Genomic DNA, 19,575 nt, shown 5'->3' on the forward strand with positions numbered 1-19,575 from the left:
GCGCTGTGTCCTGTTCCACTCTGTTTTTTTTTTTTTTTTTGACAGGCAGAGTGGACAGTGAGAGAGAGAGACAGAGAGAAAGGTCTTCCTTTTCCATTGGTTCATCCCCCCAAATGGCTGCTACGGCCAACGCTGCGCTGATCCGAAGCCAGGAGCCAGGTGCTTCTCCTGGTCTCCCATGCGGGTGCAGGGCCCAAGCACTTGGGCCATCCTCCACTGCACTCCCGGGCCATAGCAGAGAGCTGGCCTGGAAGAGGGGCAACCAGGATAGAATCCGGTGCCCCGACCGCGTCTAGAACCCAGGGTGCCGGCGCCGCAGGCGGAGGATTAGCCTGTTGAGCCGCGGCCAGCCCTGTTCCACTCGGTTTTTCTAAGCCTTGCTTTAGCCCAGCAGAGGCTCTCCTCCTGGCTCCGGCTGGCTTTCTCCCGGCTCCGGCTGGCTTTCTCCCGGCTCCGGCGGGAGCACACCTGGCTGGGGTCTCAGTGCCTTGGAAGCAATGAACACGTGGACACTGCTCAGCTCCTGTGAGCGGGGGAGCAAGAATGACGCTCAAATCTAGGGCTTGCACATGCGCTGAACCTTCTCAGGGACACAGCCTGAGCTCCTCCGGCCCCGGCCTAGTGTCCTTGCTTCCCTCCCCTCTGAAACCTGGGGTAGATGTGCCGGGCAGGGTCCTGTCCCTAGGACACCCAGGCCTCGGCAGCAGACGGCCTCTCGGAGCACCGTGTTAATGGGAAGCATTCCACAGGAACTGGACAGGTTGTGTCCGGGGACAGAGTTCCAGTGGAGGAGCCCTTGGAACCGTGCTAAAGCTGCCGAGTGGAGAGGCCCCAACCCGGACTTCGTGTCCCCAGCTGTAGTTCTCGGAATGGAGCCGTTAGTTTTCTTATGTGGAAGCTTCAGGAAAAGTCAACAGCTTGTAGCTGAAGTGCGTTACCTGCCAAAACGGAAATCCTAAAGCATTCAGCTGCCATGTAGAGAGATGCACCCTCTCTCTGCATTGCTGAGTTTCAAAAACACAATCTGATCTTTGCAATCTAATCTTCTTTATATGTCTTGCTGCTTCTAAAACCTAGGCAAGTGAGTATAATTGGAGACTCGCCTTTTGGCTTTCTTAGAAGCTGACGTGAACGGGGCAACCAGGTGGCTGATCGAGTGTGGGAACAGGCACCCGCGTGCAGGAGCTGGGCAGCACGGGCAGAGCCTGCTCCTGCCGGGTCCTCGCTCAGGCGGCGCCCCTCACCCTGCCCCTGTCGCTCTCCATGGGTCTTCTTTTTTCCCCACGTGACTTCATTAGCTCCTCTTCGTTGTCTGGTATTTGTCTTAACTCTAGAGGGCAATCACTGTAAAATTGAGACAAAGCCTTGTCTTTCCAGCAAAGTAGAAAAGCCAGTTTTCAGGAAAATGAAGGTAAGTTCGTAGCAGTAGGCAAAGGGTAACTCCATGGAGTGCAGCAATAGGAAAATCAAACTCCGAATGCGAAATCAGGAAGCCCATTGCTCGATAACTTCGCCTCTGTCTCTCCCGACCGTTGCACAGAACACATCGACTGCAGCCACGTACCACGTGATGGTGCACAATGAGGGACAGCAGCCGCGACGGGGGTCCCCTACGGCCTCGGCTGGTGAGTTTGCAGCTCTCTTACCTTGCCTATGATACTCACACAACTGTGCAATCACCTAACAGCGCATTCCAGAAACGTGGCCCCGCCCTTACGCAATGCAAGACTAGAAAGAAATATATCCCATGATGCTGTTCTTGATATCTTGTCAATAGAAAGACTATTGTTGCTTCTGCAGAATTCATTTGGCGCTAAGCCTTTAAATTACAGCAGAGTTGTGAGTGACAGGTACAGGGGCAATGACAAGAGGGAGTACAAAGGGTCTGGCACAGCCACACAGCCAGCCAGTCACAGGAGCTACACAACACCACCATCACTAGAAGTGGCAGGGTACAAGCAGTGCATCCAGGCTCTGTCTCTTTCCCCGCGCAGTGGATCGCGTGTGGAAGTCGCACGTTTTACCTGTTTCCCCCACCGGGTCATTAATCTTTACAGGACGTCGGCTTGTCGGGACTCAGGGATCGGTTATGGTTACCTCGACCAGAATCCCACGTGACCTTGCAAATGCAGGAGGGAGCGTGTGCATGTTCAACGTGCTCTGTCTGGACCATGGGAGCACAGCTGCCCGGGGCCCTGGCTGCGCTGGGAGGTTTATCTGTGGATTGAAGGGTAACGAGACCGGACGGTTCCTGCAGAAACCCGGGGTGGGAGAAGCCGTGGCGGGTCTGTATCTTCTCACTGACTTCTTAATTTTTTCCACAAAAAATTGTCTTTCACTCAAACTTGGCTCAACCAGGAACATACGGACAGACGGTGCCGCCTTGCTCCGTCTTCAGGTCGCGGAGTAGAAGGCACCAGCAGCGCGGGAGTCCAGAGTGAACCAGCAGGACTCCATCCGGGGACAGGAAGTGAGCTGACCTTCATCCACGTTCTGAACAGCCCTCGATTGCGAATCCCTTACACACTTGGGTGATTCTTGCTTCTTCCTCCTGATCTTGGTCAAGCCGTGTTTGATCACACAGTAAGCTGTTTGAACACAGTAAGCTGTTTCGCCTTCTCTCCGCGAGGCCACGAGAGTGCTGGAGAGAAGACTGATTTTCAAGGCGTCGCCACACAAGCGCACAGAGAAGGTAGCAGGGCAGGCGGGAGTAGAGTGGGGGGGGGGGGGTTGACAGCGAGGGCTAGGAGCTGCATCCCAAGCCAGTATGTGCGGGGCACGGCACAGCCTGCTGCCAGCCGCTCCACAAGTCGTCCCCACCCCACACCAGGGGTGGCACCGGGTACCCGGCAGGAGGGGAGGCAGGTGCGTGAGTGTAAAAGGTCTGATGCCCAGATGGGAGGCCATGGGATGACTTTTGGACAAGCAGCTCCGCGAGTGAGTGCTTTGCGCTGCCTGTTTGAAGCCGTTGTGTCAGTGTTGGCACGGAGGAAGAGTCTGGCAGGATGTTTGCGGGTGTCTTCAAGGGTGGTAACGAGTGTCTGGCCGGTGAGCGGGCGCGGGCGGCCACGCCTGGTTTAGCAGGGACTTCTCGGCAAAGTTGTACTTTGCGAGGGAAGGGCTGTGCCCCAGGAACAGCCGCAGGATGATGAGGGCAAGAGAGCTGTGGCTAGCGAAGGTGGGAGGAAGAGGAGAAGCCACGGCTCCAGAGGCTGGGGAGGGGAGAGGAGGGGAGGGGAGGGGAGGGAGGAAAACACAGGGGAGGGGAGAGGAGGAGAGGGGAAGAGAGGGGAGGAAGAGGAGAAGCCAGGGCTCCAGAGGCTGGGGAGAGGAGGGGAAGGAAGGGGAGGGGAGGGAGAGGGGAAGGGGAGAGGGAAGAGGGAAGAGAGGGGAGAGGAGAGGGGAGGGAGAGAGGAGGAGTAGAGTAGAGGAGGAGAGGGGAAGGGAGGGAGGAGAACACAGAGGAGGGGAGAGGAGGAGAGGGAAGGGAGGGGAGGAGAGAGGAGAAGGGAGGGGCGGGAGGCATCGCCCGGAGCGTACCACAGGCCAGCTCCTGAGACCCGTCCCACCCCCGCGCCCTCAGGAAGCCTTGGAGGGCACTGGGACGCATGCTGGCATTGGGTGGCCTCTCGGCACGTGGACCGGTGTGGACCTTCGTGCAGCGAGGTGTCATCAGGACACAAACCGCTGGGACGTGGCAGGTTGTGCTGCAGGTGGGAAACCCTGGCAGGTTCCGCCTCCGGAGAAGGTCAGGAGCCTTTGCAGTGAACGCAGCATGGAAGCTTCTAGGTACTGGAACGTTAGTATTGGTGTTAGTATATCCTAGGTATGACCGAGGCCTCGGCTGGCAGTGCTGGAACCAGTCTGTGCAGTGGCAAACGGTCAAGGAGCAGCTGGCGGCGGCCCTGTGGTTGTCTGTCCACTGTGGCGCGAGGATCTGGTCACGCACAGACTGCTCATTTGTTAGGCACCGTCTTACTCCACTGATCCTGCAGACAAAGGACGGTGAATCTAGAACGACTCCCAGGAAATTCAGGGCGGTGCAGAGCCGGGGGCCAGCGCGGCACATGGAGCCGCAGGTCTGAGGGGCTCCACGGACGCCCCTGCCCCTGGGTGCTGAGCACCCGGAGCTGATCCTGGGATCACACGGCCAGGCGCAAGGGAGGTGCTGTTGACCTGTTTAATCTTTTGATTGAATGGAAACAACGGGCTCTGATGAAAGGCAAGGAGGAAAAGTGGGTGCCCCAAGTGGAAATGAGCTATCTGGGGTTCCCCTAGAGGCCCTGATGAAGAGCAATGGACAGGTGCCTGCTGGTCCCCGACAACAGACGGCCCACAGGACCCCCTTTCCTCGGAGTTCCCGCCCGCCCCGGGGTCCAGGGAGCAAGAGGCGGAAGTGGCTCTTCTTCGAGACCCTGAGCATGGAACAGTGGCTGCCCGGCGGGAAGCTGCCTCCCTGCCAGGTCTGCTCCAAGGCTGACGTCACAACTTGCTCATTACCCAGCCTGAAGATGCATCGTCATCCTTCCCACATGCAGAGGGAGAATGGAAGTGGGGAGACCCACCCAAAACTCGGGGGGCCCCTCTGTCCCCGGAAACCAAACCAGCTTGCTCTGAAGTCAGATGTGGAGGTGGCCCCCCGGAGTTACCTGGAGAAACCCTACGAACGGCCCATGAACCCCACGAGCCAAACTGCAGCCGTTATGACGGCGAGAGGAATTGCAGCCCAAGCCTTCACGGCACCTCGACACAGCTGCAGCCACCTCAGTAGGAGACCGGGGGGGTTGGCGCCGTGCTGCCGTGGTTAAGCCGCCACCTGCAGCACCAGCATCCCAGACTGGAGCATCAGAGTCCTGGCTGCGCCGCTTCTGATCCAGCCCCCTGCTAATGCCCCGTGGAAGGCAGCAGTGACGGCTCACTAACCTGGACCCGTGCCACCCACGGAGCAGACCCAGATGGAGTTCCTGACTCCTGGCTTCAGCCTGGCCCAACCTGGCCATTGTGGCCATTTGAGGGGTGAACCAGTGGACAGAAGGTCTCTCTCTCTCTCTGTCTCCTTCTCTCTGTCACTTTGCTTTTTAAATAAATGGGTAACAGGAGACTGCAGCTGGGTGGGCAGGAAGGGCTCTGCCTACAGGGACCCCCCAGTCCTTCCTTTGCTCAGCCCTCTCCTGCAACCCGAGATCCAGGAGGGGAGGAGGGAGGAACACGCAGGCTGAGACACCGGCCCCGGGGAATGGCGGCGCTGGCACAGGGGGTTGACGTGGGGGCTCGGCAGCCACCGCCGAGAAGTCAGCTTAGCCTGGGAGGGTGCAGGGATGGAAAGGGTCCATGTGTGTTAAACAGCAGGCCCCACACCGCGCAGAGCAGCACGTAGAGGAGCAAACGCCCGTGAGACTTAGGGGAGGCAGCTTGAACCACGTCGGGGCTGTGTTAGGTGCCGACATGGCTGAGGGAAGAAGGTTAGGATTGGAACATTACAGAGACTTGGTCGCATATCCAGAGTTTATTTTTACATTAAATCGTTTAGCACGTAGGTAAATGTTGCAAGTGAAATTAATGTAGACAGATGTAATAATAATAGTAATGGGTTGTTTGTACTCAGTTGTAGGGAAATTTATTTCTACTATTTACAGAGTCCTTCACAGATGGTCAAAATGAGCTGCTTGTCGCTGGCTGAGTCGGGTCTCCTCCTTGATCACGCTGCAGGCTAGAGGAGGTGATGCTAATTTGGCGTCTATTATTTATGCAGACGCCGAGAACAATTGACCTAGTTTGGAATCCACGGTTCCTTTGTCACATCTGTGCCAGGGAATAGAGCAGATAAAGGAAACAAACTGAGATGAAAGCATTTTGTCAACGGCATAATTATTTCCACACGCACGGCAATAAAAATACCTACAAGAGCCAAGGGTTCTGCTGCTCTTTCTCCCCCAAAGCACCGTCAGGTCCGCTCCTCGGTCGCCATCTCTAGAATCGTGATGTAAGTTCAGGGTAGGCGTCGGGAAGTTTCCAGGACGCATTTCTGTGCACAATTTCCATAATTCAGACTTTTATTCATTCAAATTGGCCTTCTTATTGTATTAGTTCGGACTCAAATCTTCAAAACTCGATCTCCTGGGAGAGGCATTTCAGGAAAGAAGCTCAGTTCTGGGATCCGGAGCCAGACATGCAGAGTCAGGACCTGCTGAAGGGAGAGGCCCCCCAAACACACCAGGCACCAGAGTAAGGGAGACGCTACTGTCGGGTGGGGGAGAGAGGCCCCCCAAACACACCAGGCACTGGAGTAAGGGAGACGCTACTGTCGGGTGGAGGGGAGAGGCCCCCCCAAACACACCAGGCACCGGAGTAAGGGAGACGCTACTGTCGGGTGGAGGGGAGAGGCCCCCCAAACACACCAGGCACCAGAGTAAGGGAGACGCTACTGTCGGGTGGGGGAGAGAGGCCCCCCAAACACACCAGGCACCGGAGTAAGGGAGACGCTACTGTCGGGTGGAGGGGAGAGGCCCCCCAAACACACCAGGCACCGGAGTATGGGAGACGCTACTGTCGGGTGGGGGAGCCGACAGGCTGCCTCCCTGTGCACAGAGCAGCAGCTACACTGGCAAACAGGGCCTAGACAGCTTAACAGAGGTGAGGATGTGGGAGCGGCACACCCTGGTAGGGTAGGGGTGAGGCTGACACTTGTGATGGGGCCATTGGGTCACCTGACTCCTAGTAAGCCAGGCTGGGCCTAGGGAGACGGCATCATTTTACTAACACCTGCCCCCCGCCCCAGCTCTGTGACCTGGAGCCTGGCTCTGTGCCTCTGGGCTCAGTTTCTCCGTCTGTGTGCAGCGGATGACATGACGCCTCGGCCACACGTGCACTAGCGAGGCACAGCAGCGGTGCCCAGCGTCACGGGGAGGATAGCTTAATGTTGTTGCCCCGTTTTCCTTTTAAAAATTTATTCGAGAGGTAGAGTTACAGAGAGGAGGAGAGACTGAGAGGAGGGTCTTTCCAGCCGCTGGTTCACTCTGCAAATGGCCACATTGGCAATGGCTGGAGCTGGGCCGATCCGAAGCCAGGAGCCAGGAGCTTCCTCTGGGTCTCCCGTGTGGGTGCAGGGGTCTAAGCACTTGGGCCATCCTCCACTGCTTTCCCAGGCCACAGCAGAGAGCTGGGCTGGAAGAGGAGCAGCTGGGACTCGACCAGTGCCCATTGGGGTGCCAGCACTGCAGGCGGAGGCTTAGCCCACTAGGCCACAGCGCCGGCCCCTGCCCCCGTTTTCATGAACATTCTGTCCAGGGCGTCTTCTGGTGTCTCTGCCAAGGACACGTCTTCATCTTGCACCTGTTCCCCAGCATTCGGGGAGCCCAAGCTTTGTGACCGAACCCGATGGCCTTCACCAAGTGTGTTCTCTGAGCTCCGCAGGTCCTGCCGTCCCGGGGCAGCCGGCTGCTCCCACCTCCTCACCGGCTCCAGCTTCCAGAGACTCCGTCCCTTCGTCCCTGCCCCTTGGCTTCCATGCTCACGTCCCCTCCGCTGAGGCTGCCCCCTCTCACACGTCTCACCTGGACACTGGGGCCAAGCCCCATCGCACTGCCCTCGGGCAGAGCCCCAGCCTCACTCCCGGGTCCCAGGGCTCAGGACGTGCCCACCTGGAGGGGGCCCCGGTTCTGCCCGTCACAGGGACGCAGCTCCCCAAGCCCTGAGCTTCTCGGCTTTCTTCCAGAGCTCCTCTGCCTCAATCCCCCCCCCCCCCCCCGGTAACAGCGCAGTTCTGTTAGATGCGACTTTAGGGACGGGGAAGACGGCCACGCCTCTGTGAAATGTCCCCACGCCACGCAGCCTGATTGACGTTTTAAAACAAACGAGAAACAAAGTGAAAAAACAATTTTCTTGTTCAGTAAACTTTCGAGGGGGAAGCAGATGTCTCCCATTAGAAACACAAGGGCTTTCATTTTTACCCAGTTCTACTTTTCTTCTTCCTCGATGTTCATCAGTAAATGTGATAAAGAAAAGACTTCAGCTAAATAATACAATTATCAAGTCTCTGTAGAACCGAGACAGAGGCCCCACCTGCTTGGCTAGACTGTGGACGGGAGACAGGTGCCGCCTGCCGCCTTTATTTGTTTGAGGGTCACATGACCTTGACATCTTCTGGAGCTCAAACAACTTCCCTGTAGCAGCTGGCATGGCTTCACACAGAGGAGCAGCATCAGCAAGTCGGGCCCTGCGTCGGCCTGCACCTGACCTGTGGCCACCACCTGAGCACCAGGATCCTGCGCTCAGGGAGCTGGCGATGCCCCCCAGCCCACCGGCGTGCAGACTCCCCCAGGTCGGGCAGGAGGCAGGCGGTGACAGGAGGCCGTGAGGAGGCGGCCTTCCTACAGGGGGGCTTCTGGGCTTTGTGCCTTTCTTCCCATTGCTCACAGCCGTGGAGCTACCCGGTCTGCCGCCCGGGAAAGAGCTGTCCATCCCACTTCTCTGTGCTTAGCACCAGCCCTGGCCACACAGGCCAAGGGATGGAAAACGCCCCGGCAGCCCCTGTGGGTGCTTTGGAGGAAGTGAGAGGATTCTGGTCCAGGTTGGGGTGAGTGGCGGCTGTGGGGGTGGTGGCGAGAGCTGAGTGCGCTGTGGGTCACCACTGCAGTGCCCACGGCCTGGGCCCAGACGTCCACTCCAGGGATTCACAGTGTGCAATGCCAGTGAGTCACCTGCTGCCTTGCCCCCCCCCCCCCCCCCCCGGCACTGGCCTCATTGAAATTCCATGCGCAGCCCACCATTGCCTCTGGAGGCTGTGGGCTCCTGGTGTTCCCGTGGATGTGGCTGGGCAGGTGGCAGTCGGCTGGGTCCCAGGTGCCTCCACTCGGTGCCATCGATGGATTCACTCCCTGGCGTCCCAATCACGCCAAGAGAGTGGCTGTGACCCTGTCTTCAGGCAGAAATTAACTTGGGGAACTTGGAAAGTTCTCATCATACCTGTGAGCTCAAGGTAGCTGTGCACGTCAGCCTCCAACATCCACAAATAATCCCGCCACATCGGAAATGCAGGCGGGCGAGCTCGAGACATCCGGGTTCCTGGTCTCTCTCCTGCTGGCTTGGGGCGCCGGTGTGCCCGGTGCTGCTGGAGCGGGCGCTTTCGCACAGGCTGCCGGACTCGCTTAACTCCATCCATGGAGTGACTGTTCTGCGGGCAGAGCGCCTCCGTCTGGACGCACCCACCCTCTGCAGCTTCTCATGCGACAGGAGTCTGATAATAGTTTCTACCTCCATGTGGCAGGCTCCTCCCAGCACTGTAACTAAGATGGGGGTCAGGGGGACTTCCTACTGAGCAGCCCCCAACAGACCGTTCCATTTCGCCAGCCGCACCACAAAGCCGCAGGACAAACATTGCAGGCCTGCGCCTGCTCCCGTAGCTAATCGCACAGATGACAAGAACCTCGCGCCCTCGACAATTCTCCTTTAGGAAGTGTCTTCCCCAGCCTGGCCCGCAAGCTCTTGGTGTCGTGGACCCTGGAACGCACGAGCCTTGCAGGTCTGACATGCATGAGGGCACAGCCTAGGAACCCCAGCTCGGAGACCGGCTTACCCTGAACCAAACACATGCATTCGCGCAGGAGTTGCTGGTGTGTAGTTGCAAAATGTTCAAAGCAAACTCAGAGTCTTGGACTGAGAGCTGCATTCAATGTCCCCTGGTGGATTTTTATTTTTAAGATTTATTTATTTGAAAGTCAGAGTTACATGAAGAGAGAAGGAGAGACAGAGAGAGAGAGAGGTCTTCCATCTGCTGGTTCACTCCCCAGTTGGCCGCAATGGCTGGAGCTGTGCCAATCCGAAGCCAGGAGCCAGGAGCTTCCTCCGGGTCTCCCACATGAGTGCAGGGGCCCAAGGACTTGGGCCATTTTCTACTGCTTTCCCAGGCCACAGCAGAGAGCTGGATCAGAAGAGGAGCAGCTGAGATTCAAACCGGTGCCCATATGGGATGCCGGTGTTCAGGCCAGGGCGTTAAACCACTGTGCCACAGCACCTGCCCCTCCTGGCTCCCAGGGGGTCGACCGGAGAGCAGGAGCTCCCACTGTGCTGTGATGTGGTGAACAGGTGCGAAGTGCACCCTCCCCAGGCCTCCAGGCTCTCCGGTCACAGCAGGGAGAACTGTGTTTCCTCTCTGATGCTGCTGGGGGCACAGCCAATGCCCAGAGCCATCAGCAGCTGGCCACGACATTTCCTGTTTACCTGTTGTATTTATTTCTATAATTTCCTCCCATTATCGAGACACCATAACGCCTCCCCTTTCATAGGGTTGGTGCAATTTAAAATGTCTTTCTCAAATACATATGTCCAAGAAAAATAAGACTTAAAACAAATATTAACAAATGATAGCACAACTATTATGGTAACTGTGGGGAAAAGAAGAAGTTCAACAAAAGTCAAAAACTGGCAAGTGCTGTGCAACGAGGGAGAGAAGGTTCTGGAGAGACATCGTCCCACACGCAGCTAGAACCACGGGAGTGATCGCAAAGCTCCCATTGCATAAATTTCTAATGCAAATTATAGAAGAGCATAAGCTACATCTTCCCTCCTTCCAGTGACATCTCACCAAATAATGTCCCCAAGCACCCAAATGGCCGGGCTCTTAGTCCCTGAAATATTAGGTTGTTAGCAAATTCATTTGCGCCGTTACGGCCTTTGTCATCACCAGCTGCTGAAATCACTCATTTCTGAAAACCGCCCATGCGCTCGTAGTGCAGCCCTCGTGGGGCGTGAGGTGACAAACCAGGGTCAGGCCAGGGGCTGAGGGCCTGGGACAGCCGATGGGGGACTCTGGACGCTTGGCTGCCGGGGGCCCTGGAGCCACCCTGGCGGCCAGGTTTAGACACTGCGTGGGAAACAACAGAACCGGCTTTGCTCATCCTTCCATCCCGGTGTCTGCATGGACACCAGCCGCAGCTCGCACTGGAGGCCGTCCTGGGGCGTTGGCTCAGAAGGTGAACGTCTGTACGCCCTCACGCGAGGTGAGGAGTGCGTCTGGGCTCCTGGGCGGCCGTCCAGGGGCCCGAAACCGAGAAGACAAGTAATACAGGCGATGGTGCACTGTAATACAGGCGATGGAGCACCGTAATACAGGCGATGGCGCACCGTAATACAGGCGATGGTGCACCGTAATACAGGCGATGGCGCACCGTTTCTGGTCCTTAGCACGGACTTGACCTTCACACACGCATCCTTTGTCTTCCAGTGCGAATGCCGAGTCCTTGCCCAGGCACGAGTGACTGCTGACCTACTCTGCGCCACACCGAGCAAGGCCACAGGCCCTCTCCCATCCGCAGCCGGCGTTCCGGAGCGCTGGCCTGGACGTGTGCGGCAGGCGGCTTCAGTGAGGAAAAATCGATCAACGCAGCTGAAGCAGGAGCGATCTGGGACTGAGTCCGGGGACGAGAGATCCGGCTCGTTTCTATTTCTGGCGAAAGCACAAATTTCCAATTCCGCAGCGTTTTGGAATATCTCATAAGAAAATACAAAATTGCATTTCCTTTTCTGAAGGGGCCTTGTAAAAAACCCCAAATTCCTTTAGTAGACTAAAAATATGAAAATTATTTTCCAGTTCTGAGAACTCCATTCTCCTTCCAAGACAGTAAAAATATCAGAAACAGAAATAAGTTGAAACTGAGATCCCCGCATTTCTTCCACGATTGTACTTGGCTTATACAAAGTAAAGATTTTATTAAAATGTAAGACCATGGCAGATGGAGAGAGCGTAATTTCGGGAGATTAAATGAGCCGGATGTTGCATGCCTCTAGTATTTAAGGCATTGAAAAATATCAAAATAATTGGAAAATGATGCATTGTGGACACCAGGCTATTTCTCAGCTGAACGGCTAATAATCACTTCTCACAGTGTTCCAGATGTGTGTGTTTCCTCCAATAATGAGGAGTTAAAAATAACACCCCTAACGCCCCCTCCAAATGGTGATGGGCAGGCCCGTGCTGCCAGGATGGCCCAGGAGGGGGTGCTGTGGGACGCCTCCACAGCAGCTCCTCCACAAAACAAAGTCGCTCATCCATCTCCCGTCCAGAGCCGTCTTTATTGTTTCAGAACCCGCTCCAAACTTTTCCACGTTGACTCATGCAAACAAACTCCTGGGCCCTTTGTCTTCCCGCTCACGCCGTCCCGCTAAACAGACTGCACCTGGGCACGCTGCTCGGATGAATATGTGTTCGTTCCAGACTGGTGTTTGGGGCCTCGGAACCCGCCGTAGCCTCCCAGCCCACACTGCAGGCGACGTGGGACAAACCTCCCTCCATCCCACAACCTGCCCAAAGAACTCAGCCTGGCTGACTTCACCCTGTCTGTCCAGAAGTCAGCTTTTCTGCTCACGCTCGGATATCAGACTTCCGTGTGGAAAAGGGTTGAGGTTACGCACAGAGAGGTCTGTCCTCATCCTCGGTCCTTGGTCCTGGGAGGTACCCTCCAAGGTCAGAGATTTCCCATATTCCCATGGGCCCCTGGTGCCCAGCGATGCTCTGTGCTAATGAGGAAACTAAAGGCGGGGGGGGGGGGGGCAGACAGAAAAGACCAACTGTGTGCACTAAGGTTGGGCTTTGAGCTGGGTGATCTCAGCCCAAGCTCCACGAAAGGCAGGGAGCTGAAGACTGAGTCCACAGTGTGGTCAAGCTCGATGGATCACACCTGGGAAAGGAAGCCCCCAGGGAACTCTGGGCCCCCAGGTTCAGCGGGGCTTCCTCGTGCAGCCTCCTGGGGGCGCGGTCAGAATGCACGCTGGGAGGGGTCCTGCTCCCCGGGACACCGCGGGAGGATGCCTGGGGCTTCACACCGAGCCCTCGCCCAAGGTCTCCTCTGTGGCTCCCACCAATCTCCATCCTTTGCTGAAATAAAAGTTGTGCTGACAGCTATGGCACTTTTCTTAGTTCTGTGCATCCTTCTAGTGAATTCTCAATGCCGCAGCTGTCTTACAGAAACCCCACGTGTGTGGTTGGTGTCAGAAATGCCATGTTAGGGGGCCGGCACTTTGGCACAGTGGGTAAAGCCGCTGCCTGCAGTGCCGGCATCCCGTGCAGGTGCCGGTTCTAGTCCCAGCTGCTCCACTTCTATGCAGCTCTTTGCTATGGCCTGGGGAAACAGTAAAAAAATAAATAAAATAAATAAAAATAAATAAATAAAGTCATGTGAGGATGAGACCCTCAAACTGTGCCGTCTGCCTGGTTCTTTATGACCATTTACACCCAGTTTGTTCAATGAACAGAATCTCCTTGTGCAAAATACAGGTGAGAACAATGCCCTGCATCTGACTACTTTAATCTTCTCCCCTCTGGGAGCTTCTGGGGAGGGAACCAGCAGAGGGGAGATCGATCTCTCTCCCCTGCTTTCTTTTCAAATAAATAAAATTTTAAAATATAAAAAGATAAGCCAATGGAGCTACTTTTTTTTTTTAAGATTTATTCATTTGAAAGGCAGAGTTACAGAGACGCAGATGGAGAGAGAGAGAGAAAGAATGAGAGAGAGAGAGAGAGAGAGAGAGAGAGGTCTTCCATCTGCTGGCTCACTCCTCAGATAGCTGCAACCGCTGGAGCTGGGCTGATCTGAAGCCAGGAGCCAGGAGCTTCTTCCTGGTCCCCCACGTGGGTGCAGGGGTCCAAGCACTTGGGCCATCCTCCACTGCTTTCCCAGGCCATAGCAGAGAGCTGGATCGGAAGTGGATCAGCTGGGACTCAAACCAGTGCCCATGGGATGCCGGTGCTGCAGACTGGGGCTTTAACCCGCTGAACCACAGCACTGGCCTCTATTGTTTTTTAAAAAAAATTAAAAAATAAAGCGGAGCTGCCAGGGGAACAGGTGCCCTGAGACGGCAGCGGGGGCGGGGTGCACGCTCTGCATGTGTGTCACTTCTTGAAGAGGTCAGTTTCACATGAATGTCACTGTCCGGTGGTTCCACTCTGCACTTGTACAACACACACAGGCTGTGAGATTCTGCTTAGCTTTCAGATTCCAGACCAAAGAAACAAAGGGAACAGTGTTAGGTTCGTGGACACAGCAGCCGCCCTAAAGCAGCGCGGTGCTCTGAAGGAGTGGGAGAGCCAGTCCACGCAGACCCTGGGTCTGAGCACGCTTCCCTCAGCATACGCGCTGCTCCCGCGAGGAAGAAACCGCGTCTCTGGGCTCAGCTTCTGCCGTAGCCATAGAGACGGCTCCCAACCTCAAATGAAATAAAGCGTCTCACCTCCAAAGCGGACCCAGGGTAACTATTCAAGGCAGAGGTATTTTCAGGCTCTCCTACAACCCAAAGATAGACCGGCTTTGTCTGCTGCTACCGTCCCAGGCCTGGGGGCGTGGGAGGACCAGCTCCCTGCCGATCTCAACCCCCAGCTCGTGAGAGCCATCCGCTCAGCTCCACCGGCAGAGGGGCTGTGTTAACCGCTTCTCTGTGTTTTCTTATAGATTCTGGGTTTTTTTGTTTGTTTGTTTGTTTGTTTGTTTTCTTAAAAACGAACGACACCCAGCAAAGTCCCACGTCACTGGCATAAACTCAGGGGGAAGCCTTCGGTAGACACCAAGAACTTGAACTCCCGAACATTTTAGACGCGGTGTCCGCACTTTGCAAATACATGAGTAAATACAAAGCATTTTTCTTTTCCGAATCCCACTTCAGACTTGCTCTGTTCCTTCTATTTCTGAACCCAACACACTGGAAGCTGCCTGCACCCTCCACGCTCTGGGAAGGCTGCCGTGGGCTGCAGCTCCGCGCCCCGGCTTCCCGCCAGGAGCTGAGCCTCACGGGGCCGGCAGGGGACTCTGCCTCCCCATGGCTGAGACGTGTGGACCTGGAGGAGCATCTCCACGCCTGCTCTCCCAGCTCTCGCTCGCAGCCCCGCCTGCCTCTCTGTCCGCAGGCTCCTCCCGTGGGATTGGAGCTGCGTGGGCTTAGGGGAATGATGGGGACTTGCAAGCTCTCGCGTGCTGACTGCCAAGGACGTCTCACTTTTCATCCTGGGAGCACAGAGTGAGCTTTGCCGAGACGGCACGGGTGGTGCTGGCAGCTTGGGCAAGTGTGGGGATGGCTCAGGGAGAGGCTGCAGGGTCCTGGCCAATGCACCCGCCCACCTGTCCATCTGCCAAGTCCACAGAAACCTCCACAGAGGCAGAGCCCCGCTCCTCTGTGCTTTTCTGAGGTCTGAGGAGCCCGACCTGCTCTGTACTTCAGCATCCTGGGACCTGAGACCCATACAAGTGCCCACCCCAACACGCACACACACAACACGTACACACAGAGACACACAAACACACACAGGCACACCTGCATGCATGAACAGCCCCAATATGCACACACACAACACGTACACACAGAGACACGCAAACACACACAGGCACACCTGCATGCATGAACAGCCCCAACACGCACACACACAACACGTACACACAGAGACACGCAAACACACACAGGCACACCTGCATGCATGAACAGCCCCAACATGCACACACACAACACGTACACACAGAGACACGCAAACACACACAGGCACACCTGCATGCATGAACAGCCCCAACACGCACACACACAACACGTACACACAGAGACACGCAAACACACACAGGCACACCTGCATGCATGAACAGCCCCAACATGCACACACACAACACGTACACACAGAGACACGCAAACACACACAGGCACACCTGCATGCATGAACAGCCCCAACACGCACACACACAACACGTACACACAGAGACACGCAAACACACACAGGCACACCTGCATGCATGAACAGCCCCAACATGCACACACACAACACGTACGCACAGAGACACGCAAACACACACAGGCACACCTGCATGCATGAACAGCCCCAACACGCACACACACAACACGTACGCACAGAGACACGCAAACACACACAGGCACACCTGCATGCATGAACAGCCCCAACACGCACACACACAACACGTACACACAGAGACACACAAACACACACAGGCACACCTGCATGCATGAACAGCCCCAACACGCACACACACAACACATACACACAGAGACACGCAAACACACACAGGCACACCTGCATGCATGAACAGCCCCAACACGCACACACACAACACGTACACACAGAGACACGCAAACACACACAGGCACACCTGCATGCATGAACAGCCCCAACATGCACACACACAACACGTACACACAGAGACACGCAAACACACACAGGCACACCTGCATGCATGAACAGCCCCAACATGCACACACACAACACGTACACACAGACACACAAACACACACAGGCACACCTGCATGCATGAATAGCCCCAACATGCACACACACAACACGTACACACAGACACACAAACACACACAGGCACACCTGCATGCATGAACAGCCCCAATATGCACACACACAACATGTAAACACACACAGAGACATGAAAATACACACAGGCACACCTGCACGCATGAACAGCCCCAACATGCACACACACAACATGTAAACACACACAGAGACATGAAAATACACACAGGCACACCTGCACACATGAACAGCCCCAACATGCACACACACAACACGTACACACAGAGACACGCAAACACACACAGGCACACCTGCACGCATGAACAGCCCCAACATGCACACACAACACGTACACACAGAGACACACAAACACACACAGGCACACCTGCATGCATGAATAGCCCCAACATGCACACACACAACACGTACACACAGACACACAAACACACACAGGCACACCTGCACACATGAACAGCCCCAACATGCACACACAACACGTACACACAGAGACGCACAAACACACACAGGCACACCTGCACACATGAACAGCCCCAACATGCACACACACAACACATACACACAGAGACACGCAAACACACACAGGCACACCTGCACACATGAACAGCCCCAATATGCACACACACAACATGTAAACACACACAGAGACATGAAAATACACACAGGCACACCTGCACACATGAACAGCCCCAACATGCCAACACACAACATGTGAACACATAACACAGACATACAAACACACACAGGCACACCTGCACACATGAACAGCCCCAACATGCACATGCACTACAGAGAAGCACACAGAGACATGCAAACACACAGATGCATATATCTGTGCACATGACACATGAAGGCATAAACACACGTAGACATTGTAATCAGCACATTATACACACATATGCACAAATATCCACCTGTATACACAGGTGCATACGCACGAGAACACGGCAACGCTCACACAGAATCTCTAGCCACACACGCATCCAAGCCACGAGGAAGGAGCACGGAGCCGCCGTCCCCAACACCACCAACACGGAGCTTCCACGTCAGCTCCGTGTTCAGTCTGGTTTGGCCCCTGAGCTGGGATCTGAGAAACGCCCCCCCACCCCCCGCCGCCTTCAGCCTCCTGGACATCCACCTGCACACAACTCCTGCCTGAGGCCGGAAGGATGAACAGTGCTTCTCGACGGTGAGCTTTCTCGGGGCCTCTAAGATTTTTCCAACTCACATTTATCTTTTGATATTTGCTCAAAAGCATCAAACTGGATAGAAATTCCGTGGAGTGATAGAGGCATTTGCTGTTCCCGCAGGCCACGCAGTCGGGTGGCTGGAAGTGCCAGCGAGCTGACTAGCTTCAGGAAGCCTGTGTCCAGCCACGGACGGCAGCCACATTTGCCAGAACCTCTGGGGAAGTTGGGTGTGTGTGTAACCCCGCAGGTACACCCGGAAGAAAGTGCCACGGTGAGAGAGTCTCTTCCCACGTGAACGTCTGGATGTGGCCCCTCACCCCTTCTGCTCAGTCCCTGCCATGGGCACAGCAGAGAGGCACAGGTGCTCTGCCCCAGGGCGCTGTGCCTGGGTACGGCTGAAGTCCCACAGCTGGAGCAGGTGTGGAATCAAATGAGGGACGCCTCCAGCCTTCTGCTTGTGTTCAGTTAGAGGGCACCCCAGCCCCAAGATGTCATCTCTCTGTCAAATGAAGGCACTTTAGTTCCTAAGTAATCCCACAGGAGGAAAATCCCCAAGGGAGGGGAGAGACTGGACTATGCTGGGGACGTCATCACGCGTGCCAACGGTGAGCCATGATTCTGGTTTAGTGCACTCGCCTCGGGCTTTTCCATGCCTCCTCCCTTTAGTTTAAATAGCTCAGGGCCTGATGGCGAAGCTCTTCAATGCTACACCTTCCGGGCTTTCAGATTTTCTGGTTCTAGTGTGCATTTACGGGCTTCATTATGCTGTCTGCATTGCAACGGGGAGTCTTCTGTAGTCAGTGTGTTAGCAATTCGCTGCTCCCTCTGTTAAATCAGCGCTCTGTAGAGCAGCGGCGAGATCAAAGTGTAACTATTTTAAATTAGGCCTCCATCTTGTAACTTGGACCTGACCAGGCCCTGAACCCTAAGCCAGAAGTAAATAAATGAGCTCTCCTTGCAATAAACTCTCCTAGCAACAGCCGATTAGCAGATAACAGAGAAATACCTAGAGTTCCTGGTGTCTTCTCAGGGCAGATAAGGTGACTGATAGCTACCCGGGACCCTGCAGTTCGGCACGCACACCCCAGCAGCTTGGACCCTATGCTTCGGCCAATCAGTTCAGAAGGCATCAACCCCCAAGCCATCCAACCACCTTTAGTGGGTCCGTTCCCACCACTGGATGCACTGATCAGTTCTAGGAGATGTCCTTTGAATTTCCCGCGGGATGAGATGGTTTGCTAAATGGTACCATGATGTATAGAATGGCTCTGAGAACCCTACAAAAACCCTGTTCTGAAGGGTCGGGGCTCTCAATTCAGACCCGCTGCGTCGGTGTTGATTGAGAGACCAGGCCCGTACCTGCAATAAAACTCTCATGTGCTTTACAGTGCTATCGGCTCCTTGGTGGTCTTTGGGGACGACTGGGCATTACACAGCAAACACGTGTCCTACGTAGAAGGCAAGCGTGCTGTGCCGACCTAGAAGCGAGAGAGCGTGCAGGGGACACAGTGGCTCGGGGCCAGGGGGCGGGGCATGTGAGGGTCCTCAGCCACTGCCTGTGGACGTGGTGGACCCTCCCGGGCCCAGCCTGTGCTCTTGCTTCTCTTCTTATTTTTTTCCATCTTGACTGAGGTGTAATCAACAAACTTTTTCTTAAAGATTTATTTATTTATTTGAAAGCCAGAGTTACACACAGAGAGGAGAGGGAGAGAGAGAGAGAGAGAGAGAGAGAGAGAGAGAGAGAGAGTCTTCCATCCACTGGTTCACTCCCCAAATGGCCGCAACGACTCATGCTGCGCCAATCCGAAGCCAGGAGCCAGGATCCTCTTGCAGGTCTCCCATGCGGGTGCAGGGCCCAAGGACTTGGGCCATCTTCTACTGCCCTCCCAGGCCACAGCAGAGAGCTGGACTGGAAGAGGAGCAGCCGGGACTAGAACCAGTGCCCACACGGAATGCCGGTGCTTCAGGCCGGGGCTTTAACCCGCTGTGCCACAGCGCCGGCCCCTTATTCCTCAACAAACCTTCTTGACTTTGGTCTGGGGGATGAGATTTTGGATGTGACTCCAAAAGCACAGGCAACAAGAG

Source organism: Lepus europaeus, chromosome 23 (assembly GCF_033115175.1).
Source record: "Lepus europaeus isolate LE1 chromosome 23, mLepTim1.pri, whole genome shotgun sequence".
Classification (NCBI taxonomy): domain Eukaryota; kingdom Metazoa; phylum Chordata; class Mammalia; order Lagomorpha; family Leporidae; genus Lepus; species Lepus europaeus.